Genomic DNA, 24,955 nt, shown 5'->3' on the forward strand with positions numbered 1-24,955 from the left:
CTGACCCAATATGGCCACTCTTAAGTTCTTATCAGTGTGAAAATGGTATATGCATATGTAAATTTAAAAAAAAATCAGAATCAGGCCTTTATGGCCCAATTCTGCTCTCATACCACTTTTACTCTAGGGCAGTTTCATTGACTTCAAAGGAGTTACTCTTGGTTTACAGTAGTATATAAAAATGAGATCAGATTCATGCCCTTTACAGTATAACAGGTGACCATATTGTATGGAATATGATGAGTGTCTCTGCTCGTAATTTAATAACAGGAATCAAATCCTACTTAAACCCTAATTCCCACCTCCATCCCTTAAGAGTTTTACTTTGAGGAATTATGCAGTTCACGATACAATATATATTGAGAGAGTCAAATTAAATACAAGCTATTCATTTAAAATCAAGTTATTAAAAGTCATGCAACTAATAATTAAATAAGAGGTTTTAGATATCTACTACTAGAGTGAAATTATACAGAAGGCTCTAAATTACGGTGTAGAATTAAAATAAAATCTAAAAGTGATGAAGCATGTCAAACTCCTACCACAATTTTAATTTTCATGCGAAACTATCAGTTTTACAAGAACAGCCATTTCCTTCTTTGTATCGCTTGTAAGTTAGGCTGATCAAGTTATGGACTGGGGGGTGGGGGGCAGGTTGTTTGTGTTTTGTTCTTACAAGAACTTATAAAAAGTCTTGAGAGAGAAGTGTTTTCACATGAGACAAAATTCCCCATTTATTTTTTAAATAAAACTTAGGTAGACCATAAGAAAACTGTGATGGTGCATATCTCGCTTTGGGAACATAAATGTATTTACTAAAGATCATAAAGACAAATAATGTTTTCCAAAACTAGAGCAAACACTTTAAAAAGGATAACCGGCCTATTAATAAATGTTAACCTTCGCAAAAATATTTTTAATGGATTGTGACAAGACCACATAATGATCATGCTCTAAGGCCTGAGGTATCCAATTGTGAAATTGTATAAGCATTTAGAAGATGAACAAGGTTATTCTTCTAATACTCAGCGCTTCCTCTGAAAAAACTGATAGAAAGGGATTTTTAAAAAAAAAAAAAAATCTTGTACAGGGTATGTACCAAAAAGTTTACATTTTAAAATACAAGAAATGATGGAACAGGATAATATTTGAGACTGCATACTATTTCTAAGAAATACAAGGAGAATTGTAGGTCCGTATATGATGTATGACAGTTAAACTTAAGGTGTTTCTCCAATTGTAAACTTACATGCTGAGACATCTTTGTTTCCATAATCACATCACATGTTACTGTTTGCAGAGGAATGAACAATGTACTGGCTTACTACACCACAAGCAAAACAGAACTCAGGCAAACATTTCCTTTCTAATTGATATCGGTTTGTCATCTATGGCCGGACACCCATTTTAATAAATATCTGTTGAGTAAAACATGTTTTAATAATCTATAATGGCAAGGTTGTTATTTTTATAATCCCAAGAAACCAATAGATGGAGATACTTATTTAGAAGAACATTAACATACAAAGTAAAAGGGGTCCATAAAACTTAATTATACCAGCATCTAATTGTTGTTTATCTTTAATATCTTTTAATAAGATCCATTTATGTAACAAATCCCTGACACATCTTGATATGAAACCATTTTTAATGTACTAGTCAATAATCTATGTTCTTTTATATATACAAAATCTAAATTTTCAGCATCTTAAATTCACAAGCTCAAGTATACCTTTAAAACAAAAAGCACAGATCCTGTTAAAATCTTTCATAGAGATTGCAATGTCTAGTGCTCACATGAATGTGGCTTTTGGATTTTTACTTCACCCCCAGTATATACAAAGAAAAGGGAAAATTACTCTTATAGAATGTCAGAATATGTCAATCTTACAGATTGAACAATCTTTCTTTAAAGACAGCAAAATACTTACTATAAATGAAGATGATCCATAAAAATCTATGGTTTACAGTTACTCTCTGAAACAATGCTGATTGTCAGAGTAGAAGTAGTATAATCCAACCATGTCCAGGCCTAATAGGCAATATATCAGTATTTGTTGCTATGAAATTATAAAAAGGTGTCTGTCTCACTGAAAATCCAGGTACTTTTTGAGAGAACAAACAAATGATTTTCAAGTCTTTAAATTTATTGAAATCATAAGGGATCCCGGCTTCAGCCATCAATGAATTGTTTAATCCGATCATAAGAAAAGGACTGAATTTTTTTCACAAGTTATCAAACACAGATATTTTAACTACAAACCAAAGTTTGCTTATCCAGTGTAATCAGTTCAAATTCAATTCTTTATCATCCTCTAACCATTCCTCAATTGACAGAAGTGAATTCTTCTCCATCTCTTATCATTTCTTCCTCGTGCAGAGAATTCACTAATCTCGCACATCCTTTATTAATATACACTAAAATGTTTTAGAGCAACAACAAAATGACCATGCTCACATTTCTTGCTTGCCTTTCAGGAGTAGTCTGGGTGTCTTCAGCTTGCCCTGCTGGTCTTCAGTGTTGTCACTAATTGCTGGGAGATGTAGTTAGGACAGCATGAAGCAGCAGAAATGAATGCTGTTGCTTTAAGAGCACATTTTCTTTTACACTAAGATAAAACAACTTTGTCTCTACTCTTACTTCACTGCTGGGTCAGATGAAATCTTATAGAAGGCTCCTTTAAAAGTTAATGTCTGTAGCATATATGAAAGGCTGAAATTTCCATTCTGAATGAATTCCGAAGGAGGTCAGATTTGGCTTTAAAGCAGATTTATGTTCATGACAACTTTTTTGAAAAAAATTAAAAAATGATCCCTTTTATTTAGAAATTCCTTTCACAATCTTCCAATTTACTCCTGTCTCCCTTATAATTTAATCATACATACAAAAATCAGATACTATATTTCCCATATGTATGGACAGACATTGTGAAGGCATCATTAAAAAAAGTCTTTTATTTCCCTGAACACTGGTGACTGAACATCATTTAATGTACCACCACTTTCAAATAGCCCAACAGACTTAAAAAGCCTTCTGAGTTTGAAAACCAAAAACTTCTGAGTTTTTCTGTACCCCAGGACGGTTTTCTTTCTTGAAGCTCAAGCCGAGAAAGCAGACAAAAGAAGCTGATTTGACTGAGCTGTGCCAAGTCTTGCCTTATTTTTCTTTCCTCAGCTCTCGCTCTCTCTCGCTCTCAGCATGGCAACCTTCCCAAGCAGCCTTGGCGGCGCTCCAGCTCGTGCCAGTCTGTCTGAGTTCTTGTTTCCAAAAGATGCCCTTTGCAGATCAATTAATATATTTAAAAACAGGAAACTGTGGATCAGTAACCAAATCCTGGCATCAGCAACCACTTCATCTGCCAAATCGCCTTATAGATTTCATGGTTTCCTACCTTTTACAATGGTTATAAACATTTCGACTCAGCGATCGTGGAGTACTGGAAGCCATTCACTGTTCAGTGATAAGAAATCTGTTCTCTAAAAATGTCTGCATGCGACACATGAACAACCTGCAGTAAATCAAGATTCTTTTGAAGGAGGGTGTTTGTACATTTTCAATAAGTGCCAAATACTTCTTGGGCTTTCCTTTTCTGCTACCGAGACTCATGGGAAGATTTCAAGATCAGGAGCATATAGATTTAAAATAAGCCCTGTGCGCCCAAGTCATTCACTCACATTTTAACTTTCTAAAATTTCACTGTGAAAACTAGTGGCTCTTACCAGTACACCCATTTTTAGGAATTGGATGAAAATCAATTGTCTACTGCAGGACAATGAGGTTTAGCATACTGCACACATTTCAAGATGGGGGGGAGTAACTTTTTAACTTAAAACTTTAAGTTCCTGTTATAGGATTCATAAGAGAAACTACTGAGTATTCAAAGTTCATTTGAATGGAAAATGTATCCATATATTGCAATCCTTTTTAAAATTTAACAAAGTCCCGTTAGGAGTGATAAACAATAGGAGTTTGTTGACTTGAGAAAAATCACAGGAATAGTCTTCTCTCTCATTTATAACCTATCTGCCAAAGCAAAAAGTGAACTTTTTTTTTTAAAATAGGTACTTATCTTAATGAACATAGTAAAGTTATACAGAAAATGTGCTTTTCTAAATGTATAAACGATAAACTATGCTCACTAGCTCAATGGATGCAACTTTCTCTTAAGAAAGAACGCCAGTCTCAAGTCCTAAATATTTGGTGACCTAGTTACTTGAGAAACCTCACTCCTTATGCAATATTTCCAAAGCTATGATTAGTGGAGGCACTTCAACAGGAGACCCTTTGTTTCAAAAAGGGAAGGATTTGCTGACAGGACATTAGCCTTTCAGGCCATTCACTCTAAACAAAGTAGGACAAAGCAGGTTCCAAGGTTATGTCTACACTGCAGCTGGGAGCGAGCCTCACAGCCCGGGTAGACAGACTCACACTAGCCGAGCTCAAGCTGGCACATTGAAAATAACCATGTGGACGTTCCAGCTTGGGCTCTGAAGCCTAAGGAGGGTGGGCGGGCTTGAGAGACTGAGCTTCTGCCCGGGTCGGAACATCCATATTGCTATTTTAGTACGCTACCTTGAGCCCCTCTAGTGCAAGTCTGTCTACCTGCACTGGGAGACTCATTCCCAGCTACAGCGTAGACATGCCCCTAGTTTGCCAAAACCCAGATTTCTTTAACCTTTCAGCCATGTTGCAGAGCTCACCTCTTCTCAGAGACCTTTTGGGAGAGGATAGGTTGATGGGCTGATGAGATGAATGTGGAGGACTGAGGTGGAAGTTTTACAAGGTAGCTTCATGTGCAACTTTTTAGAACTTCGTACCACATTTTTTTATTTTTAAATTTGTGAAGCTCCAAAACAATACAGATCATAGAATCATAGAAATGTAGGACTGAAGGGACCTCAAGAGGTCATCAAGTCTAGCATCCTGTGCTGAGGCAGGACCAAGTAAACCTAGACCTTCCCTGACAAGTTTTTGTCCAGACTTTTCTTAAAAATCTCCAACGATGGGGATTCCACAATCTCCCTTGGAAGCTTATTCCAAAACGTAACTATCCTTATAGTTAAAAAGCTTCTACTAATATCTAACCTAAATCTCCCTTGCTGCAGATTAATGCAGTTACTACTACTTATACCTTCAATGGACACAGAGAACAATTGATCCTCATCCTCTTTATAATAGCCCTTAACATTTGATTATTTTATCAGGTCCCCTCAGGCTTCTTTTCTCAAGACTAAAAATTCCAAGTTTCTTTAACCTTTCCTCTTATGTCTGGTTTTCTTTAAATCTCTATAATTTTTGAGGCTCTCCTCTGGATTCTCTCCACATCTTTCCTAAAGCATGGCACCCAAAATTGGACACAACACTCCAGCTGAAGCCTCACCAGTGCTGCACAGAGTGGAACAGTTACCTCCCGTGTCTTACATACAATACTTCTGTTCAGACACCCCAGAATGATATTAGCCTTTTTTACAACTGCATCACACTGAATCAAGTTCAATTTATGACTCACTATAACCCCCAGATCCTTTTCAGCAGTATTACACATCTAACCAGTTATTCTCTATTTTGTAGTTGTGCATTTGATTTTTCCTTCCCATCGTTATTGAATTTAAACTTGGTTGATTTCACATCAATCATCCAATTTGTCAAGGTGGGTTTGAATTCTAATCTTGTCCTCCCAAGTGCTAACAGCTTCTCCCAGGTTGGTATCACCTGCAAATTTAATAAGCATACTCTCCACTCCATTACCAAATCACTGATGAAAATATTGAATAGTACCAGGCCCAGGACTGATCTCTGAGGAATCCCACTAGATACGCCTTCCCAGTTTGACAGAGAACTATTGATAACTACTCTGAGTATGGTCTTTCAACCAGTTGTGAACTCACTTTATAGTAATTTCATCTAGACCACATGTCCCCTAGTTTACTTATGAGAATGTCATGTAGAACTGTCAAAAGCATTACTAAAATCAAAATCTATCACATCTACTATTTCCCACCTATTCACTAAGCCAGCAACCCTGGCAAAGAAGGAAATTAATTTGGATTGGCATGATTTGTTCTTGACACATCCATCCTGGCTGTTCTTTATAATCCTATCCTTCTTCAGGTGCTTACAAACTGATTGTTTAATAATTTGTTCCAGTATTTTTCCAGGCCTCAGATTTAGGCTGACTGGTCTATAATTCCCTGGGTCCTCTTTGTTCCCCTTTTTAAAGATATATACTACATTTGCCCTTCTCCAGTCATCTGGGACCTCGCCTGTCCTCCAAGAGTCCACAAAGGTAATTGCTAATGCATTCAAGATTGCTTCAGCTACTGCCTTAAGTATCCCAGGATGAATTTCATCAGGCCCTGCTGAACTGAATACATCTAACTTATCTAAATACTCTTTAACTTATTCTTTCCTTATTGTGGCTTGTGTACCTTGCCCCTTGTATTTAATATTAATTGTGTTGAGTATCTTCTCACCATCACCCCTTCTAGTGAAGGCTGAAGCAAAACAGGCATTAAACACCTCAGCCATCTTGATGTCTCTCCCTCCCCATTAAGTAGGGGACCTATACTTTCCTTTGTCTTTCTCCTGCTCCTAAATATTTAAAGAATCTCTTCTTATTGCCTTGTATGTCTCTTGCTAGGGGTAAGTCAATTGGTGTGCTGACACTTCTACTTATTTAACTAATTGGGATTGTTTCATTGTTTATGTTATCCTCCTTGCACACCATTTATGTCTGATACAATAGTTCTCATCTCGTTGTATGTATAGGTTATAAGATCTTTTGGAGAGGAACTATTTCTAATGTATGTGTGTACAGCGCGAAGCACAAAGATCTACTGATCAGATCCTCCAGGTGCAACCATAGTAACAAACAGTAATAACTTGAGAATGAAGCTATAAAATATAAAGTAATAATTAAATACTATATAGAATCTTTTTTTAGAAACCCAAAACTCTCCAGTGGGAAAAAATAAAATTATACAGCAACTAAAACAATATGAAGGGATCAGTTTCCTGAAAATATCTCCCAGATCTCTTGCCTTTTCTTTTATAGAAGATAAGCTTTATGTTTGCAATGAAGAAATTGATAGTGCTAAAAAATTAAGTCCCTTATATATCAACAAGCCAGGCAATGTAGCTTATGCAAGCAACAAATGTTTAACTATCGGCGTTTAAAACGTGTAGAGGTCAGGCCAAGATTTGAAGAGGCAATAGTAGAACTTCCCAATGCTTTTCCAAACAGCCCCTCCAACAACTTTAAAATACATTTCTATCTGGAAATTTTGTACATCCTATGATTACAAGTAACTGTGACGTTGCACCCCATATGCTTATGAGTGTAAATATGACATAACTGGAATATGTTTTATGCTAGATATGCCATATAACATATATCTGCAAAGGTTATGATCTATAGAATATATTCATCCTATTTGTATGCATGTATCATCTGCGTAGTCGAAACTATGAATATTGGCTATGTGCTTGTTTGATTTTAAGTAGTCTCAGCGAAGCATTTGGTCAGCTTCTTGAGAAAAGACTATTCTCAGTAAGTGCCCAATCAAGAAACAGTTAAGCTGACAATGGACTTTGAGAGACGCCAATCCACATCTGAGTTTTCCTGGCAATATTCAAACTAGCATGTGGACAATGGCATCGGCCTGTAGAGAACTGAGTCATGTATGGACATGTGACTTGCCCATGGGACTCCAAAACTCCATTTTGTAGCCATGATTCTACAGAGAGGAAGAGAAGGGGTTTCCATCCACAAGAGAGACTATATAAGGCCCCGGAAAACCATTTTGTCTTCAGCAGGCTCAAGAGATAGCCTCTCCACCCCAAAGGATGCCTGAAAGAAACTGGAACAAGGGACAGTAACTACAGGTGTGTGAGTGATTGCTGGACCCAGACTAGGAGAAGTCTAGTCTGTAATAGAAGCCTATTGGAACATCTCTGAGGGTGACCTTTACCTGCATTTAGTTTCTTACTGTATTAGGCTTCACTACCGGCCAGATTGGCAGGCAGCAATCGATCCAGAGGGGATCAATTTATCATATCTAGTCTAGATGCAATAAATTGACCCCCGAGCACTCTCCCATTGACTCCTGTACTCCAGCTCGGCGAGAGGCGCAGGCAGAGTCAACGGGGGAGTGAAAACACCACGGTAAGTCGATCTAAGTACGTCAACTTCAGCTACATTATTCATATAGCTGAAGTTGTGTAACTTAGATCGATTCACCCCCCCTCCGCCCAATGTAGACCAGGCCTTAGACATGCATGTTTTTGTTTTATTTTGCTTGGTAATTTACTGTGTTCTGTCTGTTATTACTTGGAACCACTTAAATCCTACTTTTTTATATTTAATAAAATCACTTTTTACTTCTTAATTAACCCAGAGCAAGCAAGCAATTCCTGGGGGAGCAAACAACTGTGCAAATCTCTCTATCAGTGTTATAGAGGGCAAACAATTTATGAGTTTACCCTGTAAAATGGATTTATTTGGGGTTTGGATCCCATTGGGAACTGGGTATCTGGGTGTTGGAGACAGGAGCATTTCTTAAGCTGTTTTCAGTTAAGCCTGCAGCTTTGGGGGGACATGGTTCAGACTTGGATCTGTGTTTGCAGCAGGCAAGTGTGTCTGGCTCAAACAAGGCAAGGTACTGAAGTCCCAAGCTGCCAGGGAAAACGGGCTCAGAGGTAGTCCCAGCACATCAGGTGGCAGTTCCCCAGGGGGTTTCTGTGACCCAACCCGTCAAGTAACATCTAAGATCACTATAACTGGAACAAGTTAAAAAAATATATTTTTTCTTTCTTAATTTCACTTTCTTTACTTTGTGCACTTGACAGCACTTTGCATATAGTCAGTCAGTTTTCCCCTTGCTGAAAAGAACCTCAGAAATATCATCAGGGAGAAAAAAGATCTCATGTAAAAAATTGCTAATGGAATTTTTTTTAAAAGGTCACACTACTTAAAGGATGTCCATTAGAAACTGATATTTTTTAAGTAGTCAATTTCAAAAAAATTCAAACTGACAACGTACTTTTCATGTGCATGCTATAAATTAATATTTCATAGCAGAGATTCTATGCTTTATTATGCTTTCTGAAAGGAAAGCAAGGAAAAGTCCTCTAAGTGTATAACTTAGCAGACAAATGCTTTGCTAAAATGTTAAGCTATGCTCCTTGCTCTGTTGGCTAAAAGACCATCTCTGGCTTTTATGGTAGTATTTTATATCCAAAGATGTATTGCTATAGATGTAATGGACCCAGTCTGCAAAAGTCACTTCTTTTTGTGTATGCACAAATTTTCACATGCGGTTTTCAAGCAACAGGACTTGTTGCAAGCAAGTGATAACTGATCCCAATCTCTGTGTACATAAGAGGTAGAATTGATAAATGAAAACCCATTTGTAAAAATATATCTATTGTGTATACAAGGATTAATTTTTAAAAAGTGCACACGCAAAAGGAGCCAAGTTGAGGTCCTTCAGAAAATCAGGCCCAAACAATTATTAAGTACTATATTTTGAGCTAGACAAGAAAATTGATGCTTATTGCATTCCCGCCTGTGCATTATTGTGAAGCACTAGCTCTGCTACAGTTAAGGTTGAGAATTCCTTTCTGTTAAAAGGTCAACTCTTCTAAGTGATCTAAAATTCACATGCTTAGTTGTATTGCTTTGAAATTTGATCCGCCTCATGGGTAGAATCCTGCAATATCTGCTTCATATCTGCAGACATCTACATCCACAGATGCGGATATCTGTGGACCATTTTTGCGGATTGTGGATCAGATGCCAATACAAGTTTTGTATCCGCGCAGGGCTCTACTCATAGGGTGCAGGTAAGGTTAGTGGTCCTAAGGGGTTCTTGAGATACAGCACCCCCAAAAACAGCAATTATTAAGTTTGACAGATTCTACCAACTCTTTTTTGCACAAACCTCAGGATCAAACCATGGCTCTGATCATGCTCCAATTTATCCCCAGCTAGTGCAAGGTACCCATTCACTCTTTGGGAGAATCATAGTATCATAGGACTGGAAGGGACCTCAAGAGGTCATCTAGTCCAGTCCCCTGCATCCATGGCAGGACTATTATCTAGACCAGCCCTGACAGGTGTTGGTCTAACCTGCTCTTAAAAATCTCCAATGATGAAGATTCCACAACCTCCCTAGGCAATTTATTCCAGTGCTTAACCACCCCGACAGTTAGGAAGTTTTTCCCTAATGTCCATCCTAAACATCCCTTACTGCTATTTAAGCCCAATGCTTCTAGTCCTATCCTCAGAGGTTAAGGAGAACAATTTTTCTCCCTCCTCCTCGTAACAACAACAAGCACAGTTGAAAACAGTGTTCAAAAAAAAGAGTTTGGCTCTCTAGATAGTTGTGTGCCTAATGCTCACAAGCCAAACAGATTAAACTGTGCACGTGCAGGCAGAGTGCTCAAGACAGTTGCTAGCCAGCCATGTCTCTTAGGACCTGCATAGCTCATGGGGACGAGCTATAGCACTGAACCTGAGCAACACCCAGGCACTGTAAATTTGAACCCTTGACAGAAAGCTGAAAATGAAACCTAGACATGTTGCTACAATCTGCCTCTGTCAAAGGTCATTTTTATTTTATTTTAGGGAAATGAAATCTTAGTACAGCAGAAAATTCAGAAGGCATTCAAACTTTTTTCTAAAAATAAAATAAAATAAAATAAAATGGGGACTCCTTCCTGGGAAGGGAGGGGAAGTTAGGGTGAAGAGAAGAGGAGAGAGGTTGGAGCGGCAGCAAGAAGGAAGAGGGGATAGGTGGTATGGGAGGGCAGAGGACGACTCAGGTCAGAGGGAGGTGATAGGGATTAGAGTGAATGGAGGGATCGGACTCTGGAAGGTTGATCTGGAGGTGGGTGGCAGAGAAAAATGGAGAGATTGGGAGCAGGGGACATCTGTCCATCTCACATTCTCCTCTCTCATGAGTGTGCCAGATCGGGGGGGAGGGAACTGCCTCACAAGGGGTGTCTGAGCCCCTCTTCCTGCCCCCCTGCATGTGATCTGGGTGGCCCTGTCTCCCTAGGGATGTCTGAGCCCCTCTCCCTGCCCCTTCATCCTGTGCATGTGCCAGGCCTTCTACCTCCCTGCTCCCCATGTGAACCAGGATATAGGGAAGACCTGCTCTTCTGGGTGGGGAGCTAAGAACAGGCATGCTGGGAGAGTGCACAAAGAACACACTGCTGGGGCTGGTGAGAGGCATTGAGAACACCCACTGAGATGAATTTGAGCAGTTCACATGTCTCACAGCTATGTTTCAGGCTGTATTCTTCTCCATGGGGTGTTCTCGTTCAGTTGAGAAAATCATGTTGAGATGAGTGGGCTACTTCACACCTCTCAGAGCCTCCTGTGCTTTCAGGATTGTTCTGTGCTGAGGATCTGGTTATAGTAAAGCAAGTGCTGATGATTAATTTCATACAATGTTATAGTGGCGCACCAGCTCTGCTATAGTTAAAATTGAAAATACGTTGCTGTCTAAAGGTTGATTTTTCAAAGTGCTCTAAAATCCATCAGATTGTCCTGAAATTTGCTGTCCCTCATGGGTTGATAGGGCTAGTGAGCCAAACATGTGGTCATTTGAGCAAGAGGTTCCCAAGATACAGCCTCTCCACAGCTTTTCTTATTAGTTCATAGATTCTATCAACTTTTTTGCACACATGTGGCTTCTAAAGTGCTGATGGTTAGTGGGACAGAAAGGAGAGGGTGAGGAGAAAATGGTGATGGTAGGGAACTATATGTTGCAGGGGGTGATGGGGAAGGTGTGGAGAAGGAGAGAGACACACCTGTCCTCTCTCACATGCTTAAAGTATTGTAACCACTATGTAATAATAAAACTGTTAAATGTTTGGGACACAGATCAAACATGTCTGAGCTTTCTCTCACCGGCCCTATTAGCAACACACCAGACATTTCAAAGCTTGACCACTAGTCCCGTTCCAAAATAACAAAGCATGGGGGAGGAAGGGCGGGAGGGGGCACGCGCTTACAAACTCCATAGCCACCATGTGGCCTAGTACAGAGGCAGCAGACTGGGACTCAGAAAACCTGAGCTGTATTCCTTGCTCACCTACTGGCCTGCTGGGTGACCTTGACCAAGTCTCTTCACCTTTCTGTGCCATAGTTTCCCTCCTTAATAAAGTTCTTTGAGATCCACTGATGAAAAGCACTATGTAAGAGACAGGTATTCTCGTTAGTTGGCCACAGTAACATCTCAACTGCCCACATACATTGTAACTACAACTGCCTAAATCAGTGGTTCTCAAACTTTTTTTTCCACGGACCACTTGAAAATTGCTGAGGGTCTCGGCGGACCACTTCATGATCTTTCCAAATGTTGTTTGTGCCATTAGCTGACCATTGTAAAGTGCTTTGGATAAAAGCGCTATATAAAAAAACCTTAATAATAATTAATTTTTTTGTGTTCTACAAATAAAAGCACACAACTCATATTTTCATATCAGTAGTCTTAACTTTCTAATGCAATGGATGCCTCTCCCCCACCGCAGCCGGCCCCAAGCTGGAGCTGGGAAGGAGCGGGGTCTCTTCCCCGTCTCAGCAGCCGCAGAGCTGAGGCTGGGAAGGAGGGCCGTCTCTCCCCGGCAGCCGCAGTCCTGGAGCCAGGGAAAGTCGCCTCTTTCTCTGGCTGCCACAGACCTGCAGATCCCAAATCCGCCCCACCCCCTCTTCTCATCCCACTGCCCCCTCCCACCTACACCCTATTCCCCCCAAGGCCACCACCTCACCTTACATGTGCATCTTCTCCAGGGTCCAGGCACCTAATTAGTGGACCCATGCCCACGCAGCTCCACTAATTAGGTGGGTGCCCCTTCATTCTCTCATGTGCGGCCACACTTGCGCACACCTTAGAGGGAACTATCCACAGACCACCTGAATGGAGCTCGCCCACCACTGGTGGTGCATGGACCACAGTTTGAGACCCTCTGGCCTAAATGACCACAAAATCCTACCAACAACATTATTTTGTTTCTGTTCACTAACAAAAAACTTCATTAAGGCAAAGTTAAGGCTGCTCAGTGGTATCTCACGCTCTTCCAGGATGTCCAGTTGAGCAAAACAAGGTTCTGAAAACCAGGCAATGAAGAGTTAAGATACACACCTATGCAAGCTGAACTCTGCCCCCTTTGAGCAATGCCCCGGTATGCAGGATTACCACCCTGGTTGGAGGGAAATAAGGGGAAACCACATGAAAAATGAGGGTCAGTGCTTTATTTTAAGGGACATTTTAGGGAAGTATCATTTCAATTAGCACATCATGTATTTTTCTCTCAATTGCATGTTTCTACTGCCCTCAAGTATACAACACCATTATCATAAGCTTCGCTTTAATGTTGAAAATGGTCAAGGGGCATCCCTTCAAATAAGGGATGAGTAATCACCGTAAGAGACAAATCAGTGAAATAAGGAATGGTCCCTTAAAATAAGGGACAGATGGTCACCCTACCAATATATCCATAACACACACTTGCACTCAGCCTTCGCACTGTACAGAACAGGAGCTACCTACACCTGCTCTTCACTCAAACACTTAGTTTATTTCACAGAAAGAACACCACAACTGCTAAATGTTACAATCCTTTCAATCTCTTTATGCTTAGGCACACAATGCCATCTAACCCTATACTTTAACTTACCCTTCATTAAACCCACAGGTGATACTCAGCTCACAAGCCCGATTGCAAGAAGATCCCTGTGCTCTACTACTGACAGTCTCCACAAGGCAGAGCTGAAATGAGGCATACTGGCTCATGATACACGTCCCTTTTTCCTTTGATTACACACACGGGAATCAGAGAGAGAGGATCACACACAACTCCAGAGGGGCACAGCCCCCCTATATCACCTCATATCACAATCACAGGTCTGCCAAGTTGCTCCAGCTAATTCCTCCACCATTCAATACAGCTAGACCTCAGATAGTGAATGCAGCTGGAGTGCATGCAAATAATTTCCAGTGGCTACTGCCAGCTCCAGGGGGGACAGGGTTAAATTTGCTTTGATGTTCACCTGAACTCTTCATTTCATGGTTTTCAGAGAGAGTTTTGCTAAACTCAACATTCTGGAAAGGCGCGAGATACCACCAGGCAACTTTAACTCTTACATACGAAAAACGTTGTTAATAGTATATTCAAAATATTACATCAAAACCTATGGGATCCCCTTCAATCCATCTTCTAGCTCTTGGCTTCTCTCTCTTTGTCCTTCTCGCCTATATTCACACACTTTTTCATACAACTCCTTTCCCCTCAGCCTTCAAACTTTCCCTGATATGCCCCCTGACTTGACTACACTTGCATCTCCGATTTCTGTCCTACTCCCTCTTCCTCTCCCCGCTGCAAACTCCTTAAGCATGTAGTCTATTTACATTTTCTTGATTTCCACTCCTCTCTTAAATCCTCTGCAATTTTATTTTTGCCCCCTCCACTTCACTGAAACTGTTTTTATCAACATCACCAGTGATCTCCTACAAGGCAAGTCCAAGGACATCTTCTCTATCTTCATGCTCTTTGATCTATCCATATTATATAATAATAATAATAATATATGGAGATATACCCATCTCATAGAACTGGAAGGGACCCCCAAAAGGTCATCGAGTCCAGCCCCCTGCCTTCACTAGCAGGACCAAGTACTGATTTTGCCCCAGATCATTAAGTGGCCCCCCTCAATGATTGAACTCACAACCCTGAGTTTAGCAGGCCAAAGCTCAAACCACTGAGCTATCCCACCCCCCTTTCAACACAATCGATCTCTCCACTGTCCTGTATAAGAAAATAGGAGTTGCCATACCAGATCACACCACTGTTTCATATAGCCCAATATCTTGTCTCCTCCAGTAGTGAGTATGGTGTACTGAAAAATGTGTTTAAAATTGGAAACTCTCCTTATTTATCAGGGAGCTTTCCTGGTCCTGTTTCTAGGTCCGTAAGGAAGTGTGTGATCTGGGCCTAGCAGCAGCCAGTCAGCAGACAGCTAGAATAAATACGTACTCCTGGAGGAATTCTGTGCCACTATGCAATGCAGAAAATTGCAGAAATTAATGTTGTGTGCGCAGAATTTCCTTTTTCCCCCCCACAGAAATGGGCTGCAGTGATGTTGGTTGCCACTAGAGGTTGCTGGACCCTTCAGAGCCCAGCTCACAAATAGAAGCCAAGGCTGGGGGAAGGAGGAGGGGGAAGAGAACAGGAGGGTTCCCAGCAGTTGCAGTTCCCAGCATGCCCTGAAGGAAAGAGGCGACGGCATGCAGACCCAGCATCAGGCTGTTTCTCCCTCTGAATCCCTGATCCCTGGATCCTCTAGGAGGGTAGGGTCTCTGAGTTTCTGGACGGGGGGGGGGGGGCAGCTGATCTCTGCGGAGTAGGGGTGGGGAAGTGAGCGTCAGGGCCGCGGGAGACCCCGCAGCTGGCTTCTGGGGGAGAGGGGTGAGTGTCTGGGCTGGAAGGGCAACGTCTGGGCTCTGGGGGGAGGAATTGTGGCCCCCCGGCTGGGTTCTGTGGGGGAAGGGGCAGAGAAGCAGGAACTGGGTTGTCGTAGGGGTTTCTTAACTCTCTATTCCTGGGGGAATTATTTTGTGTACCTGTACTGTTACTGACATACTTGATGACAGGTATTTTGAAATAAATTACCAAAATAATTGAAACTGCTGTGATTATATAGTGTTATTTTGACAAATAAAATTTGCAGAATTTTAAAATTTTTGGTACAGAATTTTTTTTGCGCAGAATTCCCTCAGGAGTAAATAAAGCAAGATGAGTTGTGCCTCTCTGTTTTAGGGAGCAGCCTGCTTCTTGTTTTGGGGTTCTTGTATGTTAAAGTTGTGAATTCTAAGAAATAAAGTAGTGTTATGCTGCAAACTTCCAGCAAGAATATTTTATGTTTCTAACTTCTCTATTTGTTTGCCATGAAACAGAACAGCCAAAACTGGCGACAAGAATGGGATTATTAAAAACAAAAACAAAACAAAAAAGAGGAAGAGAGACTAAAGATAAAATGATTACATATGACAATATGGACAGTTTCTAATTTTACAAAAAAGAGGAAGATTTTGCAACATATATTCAGGGACTTGAACAGTGTTTTTATGCAAATGCTACAGAAGATACTGATTTCCTTTTTAAATGGCTGTTTTCCTAATATTGGTAAATGTTGTTTTTCCCGCCATTATTAAAAAAATTTGCTTTCTACAATAAAGTGATCCAGCGTATAAGGACATAGATTCTAAAGAAACATTATGTGCCTACCACAATTTTTTTTAACAGAATGATACAAGTTCCATCTGAAAAACCAAACAGAAGGAGAAAGTATCTCTCAACTTTTGGTGAGCCAGAAAAAACTCTGTTACTTGTTGTTTTGGTACTTTTCTGAAAGCACCAAAGAGATCAATTTGGCTTTGGAGTAAAACACTCCAAATTAAGAGAGACGCCATTAGAATATTGTGTATAAGAAGGAATTGCCACTCGAGGGAGCAGTGGATACTGCTCTGTTTGAAGCCATAGTGAAAAATGCACCAACATTTCAAAGATAAATTTGGAATCTGTGAGAACCACTGGAAAAGCAAACAGTGAAAAACCCATAACGTAAACCTCCCAATTTTTTCTACCCAGGGAAGACAGTATGTGTGCAAAATTACAAGGGAGGGATGAAATGGCAAAATTGTGTGGTAACGCAGAGATTGGGACCAGTGACATATTTCGTAGAGGTAAAAGGCGAGATAGTGAAGATGCACACTGATCAACAGTTACCATAATAAATAGCCCATTATGATTACAGGATTCAGCCCATGAAGTTATAAAGATTGGTTGAAAGTTTTGTTGCCCAGAAAAGGAAGAGGAGGTGGTGCAAGAAGATCATGGCCAAGACAGAGAGAACAAAAGTGCTCCCTCTGGAGGTAATCCAAACCACATCAGAGAATACCAGATTCTTCAGGGACAAATCCAAGAGTATCTTCCCTTCCTGGGCTTTTGTGACCCTGTGCTCTCCCTATCTCTCCAAATGCTCCTTCAGTGACTCCTCCAGCTCCTTTCTCCCCTTCTCTGTCTGTGAGCCTTAAGTATCTGTGTTCAGGTTCCTCTTTTTGCCTTCCAATTTATTCTAATCGTGGATGACCTGATCCACTCTCATGGTTTCCACTCCTATCACTATACTGATTCCTAAATATACTTTTCCATCCCTATTTTTTTCCGTTGAATACTCACATCTCCAGCTAACTCTGACACTTCATTGCTATTAGATCTCCTGCTACCAACCCAAACTTAACATGGTGAAAACTGTACTTCTTATCTTTCTCCCCAAATACTCCATCATATATCTGTTAAAAACTCCACTATCTTCTTCACTGTCACTCAGACTCACAACTTCAGTGTCATGTTCAAATCTGCCCTCTTCATGAGCCACCACAGCCAAACTACCACAAAAATCCCATATTTTCTTTCCTTCACAATGTCTTTAAAATCTTTCCTTTCTTCTGTGCATCTGTTAAAAAAGCTTGCCCATGCCTGGTCATCTCTCACCTTGACTACTGCAAACTGTTCTCTCTAGCTTTTACACATTACTTCTTGATCACCTACTGTGACATACCAGGGTGCAATCCAGACCAGTGGGGGGCTGTGTCACCCTTGCCCTGCAACCTGGGGTACCATGCAATGCTCTACTGTTGTACCTCCCAACCTGGACCACTCACAGTTTGCAAGAATGCAGGTCACTCCCAGATGTGTTTCTGTAACTGCAACCTGCCAGTCACACCGTGGCAGTGACCAGCCTTGGTTAGACCACAACAAACTCCCAGTCCCATATTTTCCCTCAGAAATGTATGTCTTGTACTGCCCAGCCCTCTCCTTGGCAGTCCAGATACATTAAGTCCATTATTCCTTTAGAGAAATAATATACACACAACTTGCTACCCTAAATGGAGTTACGCAGACACTTTAACTTAAACATGCTGGATTAGATGAAACAATAAAACAAAATCTCTCTCTTTGTAGTTAATAAACTTATGTGAGTACAAGCAATGAGGCATAAGAGTCAGAAATGGTTACGTGAAAAATAAAGATAAAACTCTTTCTAGTGCATAATTTAAACTATATTAGATTTAAAGCACAGTTTTTCACCACTTGCTTCCAACAGCATTACTGACCAAACTCTTCAGGTCAGGACCCCTCCTCCAGAGTCCAACAGCCACTGCTTTTATCTTCTCAGGTGCAAAAAGTGAGATGGACAGGGATAGAAAGGCTGGGTGGGTCCTGGGCAGTGTCCCCCTCTTCTTATAGTTTCAGTCCCTCTTCGAAAAGCATTTCCAGACGAAAATCAAGAGACACAGGGGGTCTAGTGGAAGAAGGAGACCTCATGCTGTTTCTTTGCTAAGATGCATATATTTTTGTTTGCTACCCCTTTTAACCTTACCCAGAGACTTTCAACATGTCTGCCTACCACTTCTATCTCAACCTCACTGCAAGTGTATACATCTTTGATATACAAGGCAACACTTCCTCCTTTTTTTCCCTAGCTGTCCTTCCTAAACAAGCTGTAACCTTCTATACCAATATTCCAGTCATACGAATTATCCCACTAAGTCTCTGATGCCCATTATGTTTGTGATTATTCACTAGTATTTCTAGTTCTTCCTGTTTATTCCCATACTTCTTCCATTAGCATACAGACATCTACGATGGCAATTAGATCATAGAATCATAGAAGATTAGGGGTGGAAGAGCAGATGACAGAACAAGAAGCAATGGTCTCAAGGTGCAATGGGGGAGATCTAGGTTGGATAATAGGAAAAACTGTTTCACTAGGAGTGAGGTCATCTAGTCCAACATTCTGCTCAAAGCAGGACCAACACCAACCAAATCATCCCAGCCAGGGCTTTGTCAAGCCGGGCCTTAAAAACCTCTAAGGATGGAGATTCCACCACCTTCCTAGGTAATCCATTCCAGTGCTTCACCACACTCCTAGTGAAACAGTTTTTCCTATTATCCAACCTAGATCTCCCCCACTGCACCTTGAGACCATTGCTTCTTGTTCTGTCATCTGCCACCACTGAGAACATCCTAGCTCTATCCTCTTTGGAACCCCCTTTAGGTAGTTGAAGGCTGCTATCAAATCCCCCCTCACTCTTCTCTTCTGCAGACTAAATAAACCCAGTTCCCTCAGCCTCTCCTCATAAGTCATGTGCACCAGCCCCTAATCAATTTTTGTTGCCCTCCGCTGGACTCTCTACAATTTGTCCACATCCTTTCTGTAGTGGGGGGCCCAAAATTGGACACAGTACTCCAGATGTGGCCTCACCAGAATAGAGGAGAATAATCACTTCCCTCAATCTGCTGGCAGTGCTCATATTAATGCAGCCCAATATCCCATTAGCCTTCTTGGCAACATGGGCACACTGTTGACTTATGTCCAGCTTCTCATCCACTGTAATCCCCAGGTCCTTTTCTGCAGAACTGCCACTTAACCAGTCGATCCCCAGCCTGTATCAGTGCATGGGATTCTTCCGTCTTAAGTGTAGGACTCTGCTCTTGTCCTTGTTGAACCTCATCAGATTTCTTTTGGCCCAATCCTCCAATTTGTCTAGGACCATATCCCTACTTTCCAGTATATCTACCTCTCCCCTGTTCAGTGACATCCGCAAACTTGCTGAGGGTGCAATCCATCCCATCATCTAGATCATTAATGAAGATGTTGAACAAAACCAACCCCAGGACAGACCCCTGGGACACTCCGCTTGATACCAGCTGCCAACTAGACATTGAGCTGTTCATCACTACCAGTTGAGCCTGACGATCTAGCCAGCTTTCTATCCACCTTATAGTCCATTCATCCAATCCATACTTTTTTTTACTTGCTGACAAGAATACTGTGGAGACCGTATCAAAAGCTTTGCTAAAGTCAAGGTATATCACGTCCACCGCTTTCCCCATATCCACAGAGCCAGTTATCTCATCATAGAAGGCAATCAGGTTGGTTAGGCATGACTTGTCCTTGATGAATCCATGTTGACTATTCCTGATCACCTTCCTCTCCTCCAAATGCTTCAAAATGGATTCCTTGAGGACCTGCTTCATGATTTTTCCAGGGACTGAGGTGAGGCTGACCGGTCTGTAGTTCCCTGGATTCTCCTCCTTCCCTTTTTTAAAGAGGGGTACTATATTTGCCTTTTTCCTATCATCTGGGACCTCCTCTGATCACCACAAGTTTTCAAAGATAACGTCTAATGGCTCTGCAATCACATCAGTCAACTCCCTCAGCACCCTCGGCTGCATTGCATCCGGCCCCATGGACTTCTGCATATCCAGCTTTTCTAAATAGCTTTCCCCTCTATTTTCCCTCTGCCATGTTCCTCATCTTTCTTTTTGTCTGCCTTGAAAAGTTCTTACATAATGTCATTTTGACGTTAAGTTTAGCAGCCTCTCACCTATTACAGTCCTGTTGTCAGTTCTTAGCATTCATAATAAAGAGCACCCACCTATGGAATCTATTGCCTCTAAAAGTTTGCCAAAGCTTGTTTGGTAGCTTGTTTTTTGAACCATTAATTTTAGTGATTTCTTTTATTACTAGGTATAGGTCCCTTAAGTGCCCGGAAAAAGTCAGCGATATTTACTGAGGCATTCGTATTGGGGAGGATAAAGGGAGACTCATGGATCCCATATTTGTCTTATTTTAATTTATTGTTAGGCACCCAAATGTCATGATCATGCTGTAAAAATGCTTAAATAAGTGAATGAGGCTAAAATACCTGAGTAATTATGGGCATCTCAGTTGTAATTTATAAAAATAAGTACTTTATTTTCAGTCATGGCTTTTCCAATAATATTTGTCTGTACAACTTTTTTGTTTTAAGATTTCATTTATGCACCTAGATGTCTTCTAGTCATTTTTTGAGGAGACTGAACTAGTCGTAATACTGTTGGAAAGGATTAGCACTAGAAGTGGGAAGTTTCAATGAAAGTCCAGTTCAGATAAAAGCTGCTAAGTCTGCTGAATGCAAATCTGAACTGTCACAGCTCAAGGCTTTAACGTCAGCATGTTTGGACGTCAGTCAAGTGGAGTTCTCTATCCCTTAACGGCAGACAAATAGCAAGAGAGGGGCTGCTACAGGGGAAAGTAGTTGGTCCTTTCCTATGCTATCCATGGGGATATACTTCAAAAACTTGTGCTCTTCTGATCTGACACCACAATGTGATGTTACAATGTAAACATCTTGACATCATGATGCCACATGTGCTACACTTGACTCTCATGATGGGCAGGTTTTGCTTGGCTGACTCAAACAGAGCTTGCTTGGACATGCTCAGAGGTTTTCCGTATCTGCTTGCCCAGTTCTTACTAGAACCTTTTCTGAAAATCCATTACACCTCAAAGTCCTTGCACTAAAGTTTAAACATAGTTGTGCTCTTAGATATCTTTCACTTTCCTACCAGTTCTTGAGGGCAAAATATAGCTACCTGAAAAGAATAGTGTATTAGTAACTAAAATTCACAGACTTTCATGGCTGTTATTCAGAGAAACTTTATTATATTGTACACTTTGGGAAACAAATGTATACCACTTGAGGTATCATTAGCTAGGCACAGTGGAACCTATTTATAATTAACTTGGATTACAGTCAAACTCCACTAATAGTGAAGTGGAATGAAAGTCTCAATTTTTTTCAGTGACGATGAGAAAGGATAGCATGGAAAAAAACAAAGAATCTAAGATACAGACTTTGCCCAAACTGGGATCATACTATGTCATTTCACATGTGTGAAAGAAGAACACGTTCTTTGTTATATGCTGAACAAGAGCTTTGTTTTAAAATTCAAATGACAAATGCCTCAACTTGCACCCCACATCAGACCATGAACTGCTAATCAAACAATTAGGTTTATACACGTTGAATATTTTTAAATGGTTTTGCACAGCTTAATAGCTCAATCCCTCATTTGCATTCAGCTAACAGTCTATAAAGAATACATTTTTACTCAGGTTTTCCCATTTTGTACATTTTAGATTTGCACTCTACTGAATAAAATGTACTACAGCTGCCTTATTTTACTATATTAGCACCCACTGCCACTTACATATATATAACATATAGTTAACGCTCATAGATTGCTATCCTTAATGCACCTTATTATTGTGCATAGATATTAAAGGGGCTGGCAAATGGTGATGAGAGAGCTCCACTAGCCTCCTTCAGAACCACAGAAAGCAAAGACTTGGTTCTTCTATCTCCCACTGTTGTAAGGTAGGCTCTACAGTGATTGAAATTCTACTAACTGGATGAAATTTATCTCTGTGTGGATGGGCCCATACAAAGCCCACCATGTATGTTTCACTTAAGCACCATGTTAAGAATTTAAGTAGGACTTAAGAATTGCATAGGCCAGGGCACTCAACACAAGAGTGAATTACACTTGGTGAGTGGAATGGGGAGTTCTACTATAATAGGAGAGAACTGCCTTCAGCACCTTGTGATAAAGCAATCCATGAAAAATACTGGCAGTAGAGGCCAAATAAACCATATAGAAAGGACTATAGAAGACATAAGATATGCACTAATCCACAGAGTAGTCAGAAACCAGCTGCCTAGATGCTCTGTGATGCCTTTTCAAGTTACAAAATAGCCACAGAGAACAACTGATTTTTTTAAAAGCATCACCCATAAAAATCAGACTTTTATTCTCCTTACACCGTTTTGGTGCACCTCAGCTACGATACTACAGAAGCGCTATAGGCAGCAGTACACAAGTCTGTCAGCTCTTACATGAAAGTTCCATCTTTTAAAGGGTTACAACTTGGTCATAAAAACCATACACTGGCATTCTACGCTAAAACAAAATCTAAATCCATGAGTGAACTGCTTTTAATATTGCCAAATTTGTTTCAAATCAGTTTGGACAGATATAAGTTAGAAAAGGGCAAAAATAATAGAAGCCATGGGATTTCAAATTATTTTAAATGCTCTTATCACTCAAAACCAAATCTCTAATCTAAAAGCAGCCAGAAACACTATCATGCATGGGATCTAAATTCAGGTCCCAAGCACAGTCTCCTTCATCCTATAGCAGCGGAGGATGAATTCTTTTCAGAAGCAGCATATTTAGCCTGTGAGGAAGGGAATTGTCTGTATTCAGTGATCCTTCTGGTCACCTGAAGAAGTGGCATCAATGGGCTCCAGAGGAATTACATCCAACTTCCTTTCCTTATGAAAGGATTTAAGGGGAAAATGACAGGGAAAATGGAGGAGAGCCATAAAGTCCTTGGAGAATGAAGAAAAGAACTATATCTGGTGAATTCTGAAAATAAGGTCTACAAGAAAAATCAGATGTAAAGTAAGTCACTGACTTTGCCCTTAAGACTCCTTAATATGTTTTACATAAGAAACCATATTCTAATGTTGGATTGCTTGCCAATTTCTTCTCTGTCTTGAGCCTTCCCTTATTGTGGACAGTAATTTAGAAAGTGATAGCCTTTCATCTTCAGCAGTTCCTTAACACCTATGATATCCTGGAGTTTCCCCTGAGAAAAGACGGTTACTCACCGTTGTAACTGTTGTTCTTCGAGATGTGTTGCTCATATCCATTCCATTAGGTGTGTGCGCGCCGCGTGCACGATCGTCGGAAGATTTTCTACCCTAGCAACACCGGCGGGTCGGCTGTGGAGCCCCCTAGAGTGGCGCCTTCATGGCGCTGAATATATACCCCAGCCGACCCGGCGCCCCCTCAGTTCCTTCTTGCCGGCTACTCCGACAGTGGGGACGGGGGGCGGGTTTGGAATGGATATGAGCAACACATCTCGAAGAACAACAGTTACAACGGTGAGTAACCGTCTTTTCTTCTTCGAGTGCTTTCTCATATCCATTCCATTAGGTGACTCCCAAGCCCAACTTAGGTGGTGGGGTCGGAGTGAGACATTGCTGTGTGCAAAACCGCTGATCCGAAAGCAGCATCGTCTCTGGACTGCTGCACTAGTGCATAGTGAGCTGTAAATGTGTGGACTGATGACCAAACCGCCGCTCTACAAATGTCCTGGATCGGAACATGTGCCAGAAAAGCAGTCGAGGAAGCTTGGGCCCTCGTGGAGTGAGCGGTGAGGTGCGGTGCTGAGACACCTGCCAGGTCATAGCAAGTCCGGATGCAAGACGTAATCCAGGAGGATAGGCGTTGTGAGGAGACCGGTGAGCCTTTCATTCGGTCGGCCACTGCAACGAAAAGTTGCGTCGTCTTTCTAAAGTGCTTTGTGCGGTCAATATAGAAGGCCAGGGCCCTGCGTACGTCCAGGGAATGCAAACGTTGATCCTGGCGAGTGGCATGTGGTTTAGGATGAAAAACCGGGAGAAATATATCCTGGTTGATATGAAATGGAGAAACCACCTTAGGGAGAAAGGCAGGATGTGGACGAAGCTGCACTTTATCCTTATGGAAAACTGTGTAAGGGGGCTCGGATGTAAGCGCCCTGAGTTCAGAAACGCACCTTGCTGAGGTGATGGCTACGAGGAAGGCTGTCTTCCAGGATAGGTACAGAAGTGAACAGGTGGCCAGTGGCTCGAATGGGGGACCTGTGAGCTTGGAGAGAACCAGGTTGAGGTCCCACGTTGGAACGGGCTGACGTTGTTGTGGGTACATCCGGTCTAAGCCCTTGAGGAATCTAACGACCATCGGGTTAGAGAATACCGAGGACGCGAGTTCCCCTGGGTGAAAGGCCGATATAGCGGCCAGGTGGACTCTAACTGAAGATATCGCCAACCCTTGCTGTTTTAGGGCGAGGAGATATTCCAGAATGAGAGGAATAGGTGCCTGCAACGGGGGCGTGGCTCGTTGTTCGCACCAAGAGGAGAACCGCTTCCACTTGGCCAGGTACGTGGTTCGTGTTGAGGGCTTCCTACTGCTCAGCAGAATCTGTTGGACAGAGTGCGAGCACTG

The 24,955-nt window shown here is 41.3% G+C and overlaps 1 protein-coding gene across 3 annotated transcripts in view; it reads right to left on the minus strand.

Moving 5' to 3' along the window:
* Window positions 1–24,955, minus strand: part of MSRA (methionine sulfoxide reductase A) — a 445,978-nt gene that overhangs the window by 395,866 nt on the left and 25,157 nt on the right. Inside the window, exon 1 of one of the 3 annotated variants that reach the window (XM_054022652.1) lies at window positions 1,932–3,085. The exons of the other annotated variants lie outside the window; for them this stretch is intronic. The gene's annotated coding sequence lies outside the window, so the exon portion shown is untranslated. Of the gene's footprint in view, window positions 1–1,931; window positions 3,086–24,955 lie in introns of those variants that run through there. 3 annotated transcript variants of the gene reach the window in all.

The sequence above is a fragment of the Malaclemys terrapin genome, chromosome 3, assembly GCF_027887155.1.
Source record: "Malaclemys terrapin pileata isolate rMalTer1 chromosome 3, rMalTer1.hap1, whole genome shotgun sequence".
NCBI classification, from domain to species: Eukaryota; Metazoa; Chordata; order Testudines; family Emydidae; genus Malaclemys; species Malaclemys terrapin.